The 12,390-nt window shown below is 32.9% G+C and overlaps 1 protein-coding gene across 5 annotated transcripts in view; it reads right to left on the bottom strand.

Moving 5' to 3' along the window:
• The window catches only part of LOC118064868 (optomotor-blind protein-like), a 58,624-nt gene that overhangs the window by 21,634 nt on the left and 24,600 nt on the right, over window positions 1-12,390 (bottom strand). The gene's annotated exons all lie outside the window — the stretch shown is intronic.

The raw sequence follows: 12,390 nt of genomic DNA, 5'->3' as shown, positions 1-12,390 counted from the left end.
AACCATTAATTAGATAATAACCAATCTACCAATCTAAATCTGATCAGAAAATTTCTCATAAAATATTTTAAATTATTCCTGAAAGACATGTCCATGTTATATAATGTGGAACGCATTACACGTGACGGAGCAAAATATAACGTCGGATTGAGTACGTGAGCATATGCACTTGTTTGGCGAATCTGTAAGTAAAAGCTTAATAGAAGTGATCGACTTGATTCTGGACTACATACCTATATCCAAAGATATAACATACACAAGAAGAAGGCGAGATTGAGACATCTCTCACGCCTTTGGTAGTGCGCGTGAAGGTATGCCGACCATCAGCTTACTCTTCTTTTCTCAAGAGTCTGACGACCGCAATTTTGGAATTCGTTGAATTCAGGCTCTGTCATGTCCACCAGTGAATCAAAATAAAAATAATCGTCCCAATGGTGGTTTAAATGAATCGATAGATAATAACTTCTAACTAAGCCCAAGTAATTCAAGAGAAATCGATCCTAATCAAGTTCATATATGGAAGTTGATGCATTCCCCCAGGGCTTTTATCGCTGATCTATATATTCCCTAGTGACAAGCATCAGTTCTACGTAATCCCCAAAAGCCTCTAGAAAAACATTTTAGCCCAACTAGACACCCCAAGACACGGTTAGACGAAGCTCCGAGAAGTTTATCAGGAGTTGCGATCAACGCACGAGCCATATGTCGGATTTATAGCGACACACACACTGCATTCAATCCAGATTTATTAAAGTGAACTGGTGTATGAAGCCATGCAGCAGCAGGTCTTCAATGTGTGATCGTGAGTCCATGGTATTCTTCACGTAGAAGGTTTTGCCGTGCAGTGAACAACCTGAAATTACATCGATCCACAAGGCGATGAAACTTGGATTATTTTCATCACGCGAGAAGGCACGAGGACTGACGAGCAATTGAACACAACGCCTTGTTGTGTATATCTGTGGACGTATGTAGGAGTGAATTTTCGTATGTTTGCTCAAGTATTACGGCCACTTATTCACACGGCAACGCTCTCGAGAGGTGCGAAGCCTAAATTATAGGTTGAAGCCTGAGAATGGGAGGACACGAGACCCGAGGATATATCCTCGAGAAGATTCGAATTATGGGTTGAATAAGTTGAGAATACTTTGGAGTGGGAGAATCAAGAGACAGAAAGAGGCCTGAGGTCATGGGGGAAGACGGTCCCACGTCAAAATATGAAATCGAGCCACGATTTCCTGTTAAATTGATGACTCGTCCTGGCGCCAACTAACCCATGTCCATTCGTCATACCTCTCAGTGACCCCTTCAGGACTACTTTTCCTTTGGAAAATTTTGCCTTTCTAATGCTTTTTTTTCTGGTAATTATCGTGTCACTAAATCATTTATCTTCACGAAAAACACCGTAATTAAATGCTTACAAATTCACTATTTAATACTACGTAATATATACTATTCGATGGTTATTATCTGTCATTTTTTATTTTTACTTTTTTTTAAGCAATCATGTGGTATTTTATTAAGCCCCTTGGAGCCCTGGTGCTAGTATGTATAGCTTTCAAATTATATGGTAGGGGACAGAATTAGGGAAACACAAAAAGAGGAGAAAATTTCTGTAACGTGCATCATTAAAAACCAACTATTTTGTTTCTAAATTCGTTCGGTATTATTTCATTATTTCTATGTCAAGTTGAAGCATAATTATGAATATTTGATAAGTTTTCCATCAAATGTTATTTCAAGTATAGTATATCTAATTTGTTGATAAATTTTTTCGATTTTTATTTAACAGTAAGAAATTTTGTAAACGATATTGTGATTAAATCGTGAAAATTAACATTTCTGAAGGCTGTTAAAAATATAAAACTTTTGAAAATGTTAAATTATAGTGAGTTTACAAATTGTGTTTGATACTCGGATGAATTTATATGTTAAAAATGGTTAAAATAGTTGTTAAAAAGACTTTAAACTATGCTGCTACTAAAATATTCCATTAAATTTATTGGAGATTTCAAATTTGCTTATTTAATGATATTTAAACAGGCTGGAGATCATGTTACATAGCTAATCTTGATAATCTCCGGCATGTAAATATCGTAATTATTGAGTTTACACTTGGTTGTAAGAAGAAACATTATTAAAATATCAAACTTCTAATTAAATTTGACTTTTAAAAAGGTCTCCGACCTTTTCTTTCACTTTCCAAAAATTAATTCACTAAAAAAAATATGATTAATGTAATTGAATAAAATAATCGAATGCAATAAAACCATTCTCTATAGAATTGATAATTTCTTAAATATTAAAAGTAAATAAAAAAAGTTTCGAATTGTTATAAAAAATCAATGACACTTTATTTGATTTGACTGACAGAAAAAATAGTTCTAGACATGACTCTAAAAATTCTTGAAGATTTTCATGAGCAAACATGTATTAAATGAATCCTTCGATATTGCATACATCGTGTGTTCTTTTGATTTTTGCCCTCGAGCGTGTATCTAAAGGAAAAAAGACAAAGAAAGAAATATATTCTCTATCTGTTATACTTTTTCTATCCACGTACGCGTGAGTAACGAAGCCTATCGAGTTTCTGCTTGAGAACGAAATTACGGTGGTTCACGCTCGAAGTATAGAAGACATAGTCACCGCCAGGCAATCGTCTCGACAATGTCTCGCTTCAGTCAGTTTTCTCGACGAATCAAACGTGTGGACGTATATGGAGATGAAGAGTACATTTATCCAGTATATATAGATATATATAAATGCATATAATACACAACTTATACTCTCCATCATGTCTTTCGTTTATCGTTTCAGTTGTCTTTTTATCCCTGACGTTGTAGACTTATTTTTGCCATGGACGTTTTGATGTCACTCGCCCGCGCGAAACATATCGCGACACATGGAACACTGTCCCCTTCACCTCCTCCGAGCAGTTACACGTCACGCGAGGAAAACCAAGAACTGGCTTCAAGGAATATGGGACAATGTCTGATGTTGAACCAGCGGTTCGATAAATTACGTCGTGTTATAATTTTGACTATTTATAAATGGACAGCGGTTGATAATAAAATTATAGCTGTTGCAAGGTAAATGCTAGTTGTTATCGAGCTGAATACTTTTACTAAATAATGTAAGGGAAAATTAAAATTAGATAGTAATTTCAAAATTAGCTATAAAATTCTTGCATTGCACCACTACATATTTCATATCGTATTTTTTTTTTTTTATTCCAATAATTTATAAATGAAATATTTTGAGGATGCTCTCATTTAATCAATTCAAATATCATTATTTGATTTGTTTAAAATATAAATTGAGGAAAAAAGTGTTTTCTTTCTTGCTTTAACTGATTTTTTACTGAAAAATGAAGTTTATTTATTTTATCGTATTTTTAAAGCATGTCATTAAATATTTTATCTACTAAAAACGTAATTAAATGGTGGTTAAACAGTATAAAATTGACGGTGCATTTTATCAACTCGAAGAACGGAAACGAAAAGATAATTATCTAGCATAGACCCTGAATCATACATCCATTTTCATGATTGGAGGTTCGTGTCAGTAAGTGCAGTTTTATCGGTTGTCATTCGACGCGCTTGAACTCATTGCATAAGCGAATGGTAAACGCGAGCGTATAACAACTGTAAGTATGCATAATGTTGAGAGAACAGCGGACGAAAAAGAGAGAGATGGAGAGTACAGAGAAATATAGAGAAGCCGGCGTCTAAAAGACATGTAGCGGTTTTCGAGATGTCGCGCCGGCTTAGTCTGAACAAACTGCAAGTAAAAGCAGCGGTCTTGTCGGACTCACGCTTCGCTTGTCATCGAGTGGCCGCCAAGACTGCCATCGTCTTTTTCTCTTATTGTCCTTCTCTTTCAATGCTCTTATCCATAGATTGTTTTTTTACTTGAAAATTTTTTTGTCTCCTAACGAGACGTGAACGCCATGTTCTCACCGATGAGATTCAACCTATTGATGTGTATTTTGAGGCTGACTCTTGATGTTGATAAGACGGATTTTAACACGATTCCAATCATTTTTTGTGTAATGATGATGATAACATTGAAGAAATATTTTTTTGTCGCTTTACGTTTTGATTGGTAATTAATGTTGTTGAGTAATAACGGGAGAAATGATTGATATTAAATTTTAAGGTGTTGCGTTTCTATCAGAGATAGGAAAAAGCACATCTGGGTTAGGGTAGTCTTTTAGTTTATTTATGATTTAAACTTTTTATTTGATTCAATCCATCTATTGATATGATACTTTAATAAAAAAAAATTTTAATTTAGAAACAAATATATTTTCTTTATAATTTTGAAGTAAATAAAAAATATTTATTATATTTAAAAAATATATGAATAAAAACTGAATAAAAAAACATTTAAAATAAATAATGAAATTTTTTTTCAATAAAAAATTATTGGCATTCATTCAGACTAATTTCTGTAGACACAAACTACTCATCAATCGGAAATACATAGTGGCTTTAATTATTTTAATGAACAATAACAATAAACACATCAAAAAAAATTTGCGAACTGCAATTTCTCTTGTCTAATTTCCTATTAATCAATTTGATATTTTCCAATATATGATATCGCAGTCTTTGAAACAAAAAACATATTTCAATATATGCTTGTAGATATTTCATATAAAAAAAAAAAAAAAATAAAACGTTGACAAACAAACACGAGTGGAAGGGTAATAGAGACGGTGTATAGAGAGAACACGTATTTCTGGTGATAGCAGCAACCGTAGCATTTAATTATGCGGCTCACAGTCTAGCTGAAATCCCGGAAGGTGTGATTGGACTCGACGAAATGTGTTTATTCGCGTTAACGCCATTTCGAGCGACGTGCCACAGACCGATGCCAAAGCACAAACACGAAAACTCGTAAGCACTAGAAATTTTCCCATTCAGTTAGTGTACGCTCCAACCACACGGTGATGTTTGGAAATACATCTGTCTAGATAGCTATAGATATAAATTTCTACCACTGATGAAGTGAAATAGACATTGGCTAGTTTCAATTAGTGTTAAAACCGGTAGAGGCTATAAATGAGTACGGAACAACGAGATTGGGAGAACATGGACTAATTAATATTTGCCACAGACAGCATCCCAACGCTATTGAAACATCTCTTTACTGCTTCCAATACTCAATTGTTTCGGTATTGTATTCTACTCTGTGATGTATTTAAACATTTGTTTCTTTAATTAAATAATTTTTGCGCTAAAATTCATTTTCGATAGCTTTTTTAACATTGGATAGAAAACAAAGATATAATGTTGATATATTGTGCAGTCTCTAATGCAGATTTAATATATATATATATTGTTTTGTCTATCATTATATATTTTAAAAAATGAAAAATCAAAGAAACTACTTTTATTGGATAAAAGAAATGATGATAATTGGAATGAAATATTTTTTTTGTATTTTAGCTTTTTATGTTAAATTGTTGTGTTCATGTTTTTTTTTCTATCAAAAAAAAATTAATTTTGTACTTTAAAATAGTTAAGGCAAATATTTTTTTTAACAAATTAATTAGGTTTTATACTTCAATATATGTGCTTTTGAAAACTTTATAGAGATGAATTGAATGAAGATCTCTAAATATTCAATTAAATTGGAATAAAAGGCAAAACTATAATTTCTAAATAACATTTAATGAACCATCTTCTCAAAGACTTTTTAATCTTAATATTTTATTTTATTTATTTATTTTTACAGATGATTTGTCAAAAAAAAAAGTATCTCTACATAGTTTGAAAACAATGCAAATAACTCCAAAAGTTTTTTTAAATAAAAATGAAAGGAATTTGATGACATTTTTTCCTCTTAACTGTGAGCTAATTACACTATTTAAATCAACTGTGATATAACAATTGAAGTAACAAAATAATTTGTGGAGTTGGTAGATGACAAGAATGTGAAGAAGATTGACACGATAAAAGTTGACGTTTCCGCATGACATGAGAAAAATGGGCATAATGGAGTAACTTAATAATCCGAGGCTTATTAGCGACAGACTTAGAACCCGACGGATGTATGTACCCCCCACCAATGGTTTTATATCGCGAATGTGCGCAACTAAAACTGCTTACGCGCATTATATGCAGCGGTGGGGACGACGACCGCCCCCAGAAACGCCCTTTGCTTTCCCCTTTTGTGTGTCGTGTTACTCGTATGTATGTTATGCTGGTATATGTGTCACATGGGTGACCGATCAGTAAATTTGTAAGTCTTCTTAAGACGTGTAGTTGAATACATATGCGAAATAAAAATATCTTATTCCTATTGTAGTTACGCTTCTGATAATTATGTTGTTGTATGAAATTATATCTACCACGATATCTTTTTCATTTGCGCAAAATTATGATTTCATCTTTAATTAATTTTTTTTATATTTATTTATAAGGTTTATCTGAATTTCGTTTGTGTTATTTGATCCAGTAGAAGAATTTTCCTAGAGGAAATATTTGCAACAATTTATGACAAACGTCTGATTTGGATAAATTAAAACAAATTTTTGTTATTGAAGTGAATTATCACCATTTAGAACATCTTGAGTAAATTTATATTGTTACAATGGCCTGATTTTTAAGTAAAATTTTTATTTTTAAGTTGGATTTATTACTACAATATTCGGAAGCATTCAATAATGACATAACAACATAATTATTGTGATAAAAAAAATTATTTGCTCCGAAAAAAAGGAATACCAAATAATTCAAAGAATAATAAATGTATTTTTCTTTTTGCTATTCACGGAATATTTTTGTATTTCTATTACATAAATTGTTTACTTGTAATAATCAGCCAGCAGTGAATTGAAAATAACCTGAAGCCATGAGAACTGACAATTCTAATAAATTCGCTGTCATGATTTTCAAACATTATAATTTTTAAAGTAATGAAACAAAAAAATTCTATACCATTAAAATTTTATAAAAAATCAAGTATCAAACTAATTTATTTTATTTATTTCTGCTGTCAGTAATAATCAAAAATAAAATAAAATAAACAAAAAATAGTTTTTAAAATAAGTAAAAAATTCTATAAACCCTCTAAGAAGACATTGAATAATTTCCATCATTAATTTCCATGTAAAAATATTTATCAGGCAATGAAAACATTGGTCAAATAAGAAAAAAGCTTCTTGCGAGGAAGCAAGCATCACTTATTGAGATACAAACGCGTAGAATCCATCACTTTGGTAAATGTGTCTTTTGAACCCTCATAAAAATACAGTTTAAGCAAGGAATGATCTACAGATAAATATGTACATACATGTACGAACATGTGTAAATGTATAAGTAGGACTTGTATATATAGAGATAGATGGATATATACACAGACAGAGGGACTTGGGGTTGTGTTTATAGATGTCGAGGGATGTTAGATTAGAGGTAGTGATCGAGGGGTTTGAATTGGACCGCTCAGGAGTAAAAGATAGATCGTGGAGGATCGTCTTACGGCTTGTTCGATTCTATTAAAGTGAAACGCGTTGTGGTAGTCGAGCCAACCCCTGCAACTGTCCGGACCAACCCCTAAAGAGGCTTTAGCTATCGTAAGCTCTTCTCTCTATCTCTTCCGACACTGTGTTTCCGATTCGCTTAAATCCATCGTCAATAGACAGTTCAGGATACATGACGATAGAGCGAGGAAAAAGAAAGCGAGAGAAAGAAAGATAATTAATTCGCAATCATAAAGATATTTCAGTTGAACGATAAAAGAATATATAGTCCAAGATTAATGTGATATTCTGTTTGATTCACACGAAAAATATGAATGCTTATATTTTTTTTAACGAAGCATATTTATTATCACGATCAAGTATTCGGTATGCTTTGATCAATTCAATTAGACCGCAAAAGATATACTCGATGAATAAATTAATTGATGAAATATATCCATGTCCCTCAAGCTCCGTTTTATGATGGTCTCATCGCACCGACGATCTCGGATCAGATCAAAAGCTTCGGTCAAATCTCAAGGCAACAAAATTTTCATAATATTCGTGGATATAAGTCTTTTTTTCTTTTGGACTTAAATACACAACCACTAAGTTTGCGGATGATTAACGAGGATCGTTCGGCAGTCGCGGAGAGAGGCGTTAAAGGAGATAACGGTTTGACAGGCCGTTGGGTCACCACGTCCGGAACTCGTTTCGACTAATCACCACCTCACTCTCTCATTTATTTTCTTATCCTCGCGGCAAAGAGAAGAAGCAACGATTTCTTAGCTTCATCATTATCAACATTCATTCTTTCTTTCTCTCTCGGCCGATTCTGACGTTTACAGTCAGTTTTAAGCACATAAAATGATTCTGATGCTGATGCACTCACCAACACTAGCCTGCATTAGAGATTTTATAAGTATTCAATATTATTTCTTCCCTTGTTCATACTCTCACACCAAGTATCGTGGTACTTATTCTAGTCTAATTACAGCCTGCTGCTTGGAACATGTTTAACGCTTGAACGCCCATCGACGTTAATCCTCCACTGCGTCATCCGCAATTCATTCATCCGCTACGTGTTTACATTATACGTTAACAAACTGCCTCCTGTCTCTTATATCGCCTCTAAAGATCATGTGAATTATCATTCAATAAAATGTCTATCATTACTACCGATACCAAACCTATTGATAGAAAATAGCTTTACAATTTAACTGTTGATAGCTGACTACTATTCATTTTGCTTTTTCCCATCAATCCTCTCACCAATGCAAATGTTTTCAAATCACCTTAATGAATTAGTTTCAATTTCAATGATTATTTAACAAATACACTCAATATTTATTTTTGTTTTCATCTTTTTTTTTTCAACTAATTCCCTCTCACCATTTACTTATTGATTGCTTAATTATATTTTTAATTATTCCTCTGCTTTTGATTCTAGTATTTTTTACAAAATATCTTTTTCTAAAAAATGAAAAAAAAATAATTATTCTGCAGAAAGAATATTTACTTTCGTTGAAGATTGCTTTGAATCTGCCAAAAAAAGCAAGAACCTCAACTACTTTCCTCACTGATGTCTCATCAGCATACAGATATGTAATTTTATCAATTTAACTTGAATAATTTATGTAACGATGATTATCAACAAAGTATAAATTTGCAAAGCGCGTAAGTATCTTATCTTACTGCAACAAATTTAAAAGCAAATGTACCTACATGCTGTATATTCATTATCTAATGTAATAATTATGATGTTAGCGAGTTTTTCCGTTATGTCTTTATCCTATTTATTATGATGATGATCAACGCAGGTTTACTGGATTCCTCCACGCCCGTTTCTCGCTCGACAGACGCAAATTACCTTGCGAATCATCCAGGTCTCTGTCTCTATCTCTTCACCATACCCTCTCATCTACTACATAGCACCTTGGTGAAGATGAGTGCAGTATGTCCTACATGATGATGTCTTGATATGGGATACCATCGTTAATCGCACTTTTAATTCTGCATGGCTTAGTATATCCATTCTTTTTTCTCTTACTACTTTATTTCCTTCGTATTTTCTCTTTCTCTCTTACAATTTCAAAGACGGCTGGTGTATCTTTGGACTCACGCGAGCACACAGTCAAGATAATCGCCAGAACGAGACTGGTTGTCGATTATCTTTATAACCGTCCTCATGCCCACCCGGTTTGTATTCTATTGCTGCTGAAGGTGTATATTACATTAAAGAAAGCGGAAGCTATCATGATGAGGAAGCTAATTCTATTTTATTTTATCTATCCTTTTTTCTATTTACATTTTTCAAGAAATAACGATTACATCTTATGCAAGATGGCAATAAATTGATAGTAATAATAAGTTGTAATGTTTATGATACATATAAACATTGATATTATTTAAAATGTACCAGTTGTGATCATTGAAGAAAGCTTTTTTTATAGATGCAACATCATTTATTAAATGAGATGCATTTGAATTTTTTATGATGGGTCGAATCTTCATTATGATGGTAAATTAAAAATTGTAATTAATAAGATGTAATCAAATAATTATTTTATACCTGTTTTCTTCTTTCAAAATAAATTTATTAAAACAAGTCAATTTTTCAAAGAACCGTCGACAATGATTATTGTCGTATTTTAATGAAGATTAAATATATATAGATTTATTGTTTGGATAAATTAATTATTTTAAACAAGAAGAGTTCTTGGCATTAAAATAATTCATTGTTTGTTAATTTTTCTTAAAATTTCTTGGTGAATTTATTTAATGTAAAGTTTTTCGTTTCCTGATGTTGATTGATAATTGAATAATTCATGAAATGCTAAGTAATTAAAAAAAGATAAATAAAACAATGGAATAATAATACTCTTAAGTAGATAACATCTAATTCGAGCAAGAACACATAAAAAAATTTTGCAGCCGGAAATCAAAGTGAATCTTCCATTAGATACTATTGGTATTTTCTTTCAGTCTTCACGAACCCATTCCTTGATACCTATAATATCAATCGTGTCAAAGAAAACTTGAAAACGCGTCAGCCAAAATGGCTCCCGACTGTCTCGGTACCGGCTCTCCTTGTCTACAGCACGCGATTTCACATAATAAAGCAAGAAAAGTACCCTCGTATGCCCACGCGAAGTGCATACATAAGAGTACTACATGTATATTGACTGCACGTATCTATATGAAGCTCGTGTGCAAGTCTTGGCTTACGAAGCTACATCTCAGCATAACGAGTAAGAAGTTTGGTAGCTGTTTTGTGGCCGACCGCTGTCCATTTCGCGTGCTCGCATGCAACTCTCTTTCCGTTTCTTTCATTCTCCGTGATCTGTGTAATCATGAATGCATGTTTTCTCGCGTATGCTAACAAGTTATCTTTCATTTGATAAGAACAAAAAATTTAATTTTCGTTGAAATTAATTTTTTACAGACAGGTTAAGCGATAAACTCAACAGTATTCACAGCACATCCTCAAGACTTTATCCATCAACACGAGAAGAAAACATTGTTGTAATGTTGGCTATTTATTATCGTGAGGAAGGCAGAGTAATTGCAAGTGTAATCAAACTGCATCAATTTAAATGTCAGTGTTGCTGAATGGAATTGCAGACGAAAATTGTTGTGATAATTCTCTAAATGCTAATGATTGTAGAAAAGTAGGTAATTTTATATAATGAAATTCACTATAATCTAACGAATTTAAAATAAATTATTGTTTACTTGGCACTCTAAGTGGAAAGGAAAAATAGAATCTTAAAAAAAAGTCAAATAATTGTTTTCAATACACTCAAAAGCCTATGAGTAAATATTAAACCAACAATTAAATATATGTAATGCAGGTCATTGTGAAGATCTAAAACAGGAGCAAATATGAAAATTATGGGTAAAGTACTTTGGACTACAAAGATGTTTGATTAGAGAAGATGAAAAGAAAATAAGGGCTAATGGAGAATCAACACGTCAGGTCAAAATGATGACTAGAATAAGATTTGGAAATTCCCATAAGTGTCGCAAATGAGAGCATGAGGTTGAGAAAGTAAAACATAAGTGGCGCCTACGTCTGAAATGTCCCATTTCGAAAGGTCCATATGAGATACCTGTGACCAAAAAGCTGCCACATCGTGGTAACGTTTTAAACGGAAGCAGCTGTGTCATATTCTCTCGTTTTTGCTTTTATCTTTTATGCTCCTCTGAATCTTCAAACCGACCTTATTCACCTCTACTTATCCCACGTGTCGGCATTCCTTTGGTTTGCTTATTCAAAGTGTCTGTTTGTCATCCTCAAGATCATCATCACTGTATGATTGTGGTGTCCCTAGAGTACTTGAGCAATTACATCTGAATGTGTCTGTGAAATCTTCTAATAGACAGAGCACCAAGTACTTAAATAAAAAAATGAAGAGTTTAACATTGTTTACTTAGTTCGTATTTTTCAGGATCTCTTGACTCCAACACCAAGTTTGTACTAATTCGCACGACTAAAGAAAACTGGCTGTGGTCTAGAGTCAATATTCTCAAGAGTCTCCAAACGTGCTTCGTTGGAGGTTAATCAGAGATAGTTCACGTTCAAAGGAAAGAAAGAAATTGAAGAAGTGGAGTCGACGACTGAAGTCAGGCTTAAGAGCCAGGAAATTCCGGTTACATCAGGCAATCTACAAAAAGATGATGGATAAGCATTGGTCCGAAATAAATAGCAAAAATCAGACTAATGCTGATCCTCATATGGACATGTACGTTCAACAGCATAAAGACCAGGTGAAGTAGCATCTCTATTAGCCCTTGTAGAAGGGTTCATTCAAAATTTTCTGGGTCTCTGAACAAACTGGATGTCGAAGGATCACAAGTCTTTAAAGTCTTCTCAAAGGCAAAAGCTCTTCTCTCTTCCTTATATTCCTGCTCTTCCTTTA

This window comes from Chelonus insularis, unplaced genomic scaffold, assembly GCF_013357705.1.
Source record: "Chelonus insularis isolate UGA/USDA-ARS -01 unplaced genomic scaffold, ASM1335770v1 contig_25_pilon, whole genome shotgun sequence".
In the NCBI taxonomy this organism is placed as follows: Eukaryota; Metazoa; Arthropoda; class Insecta; order Hymenoptera; family Braconidae; genus Chelonus; species Chelonus insularis.
The sequence above is the reverse complement of the archived record's forward strand: the minus strand, read 5'-3'. Positions and strand labels throughout refer to the sequence as shown.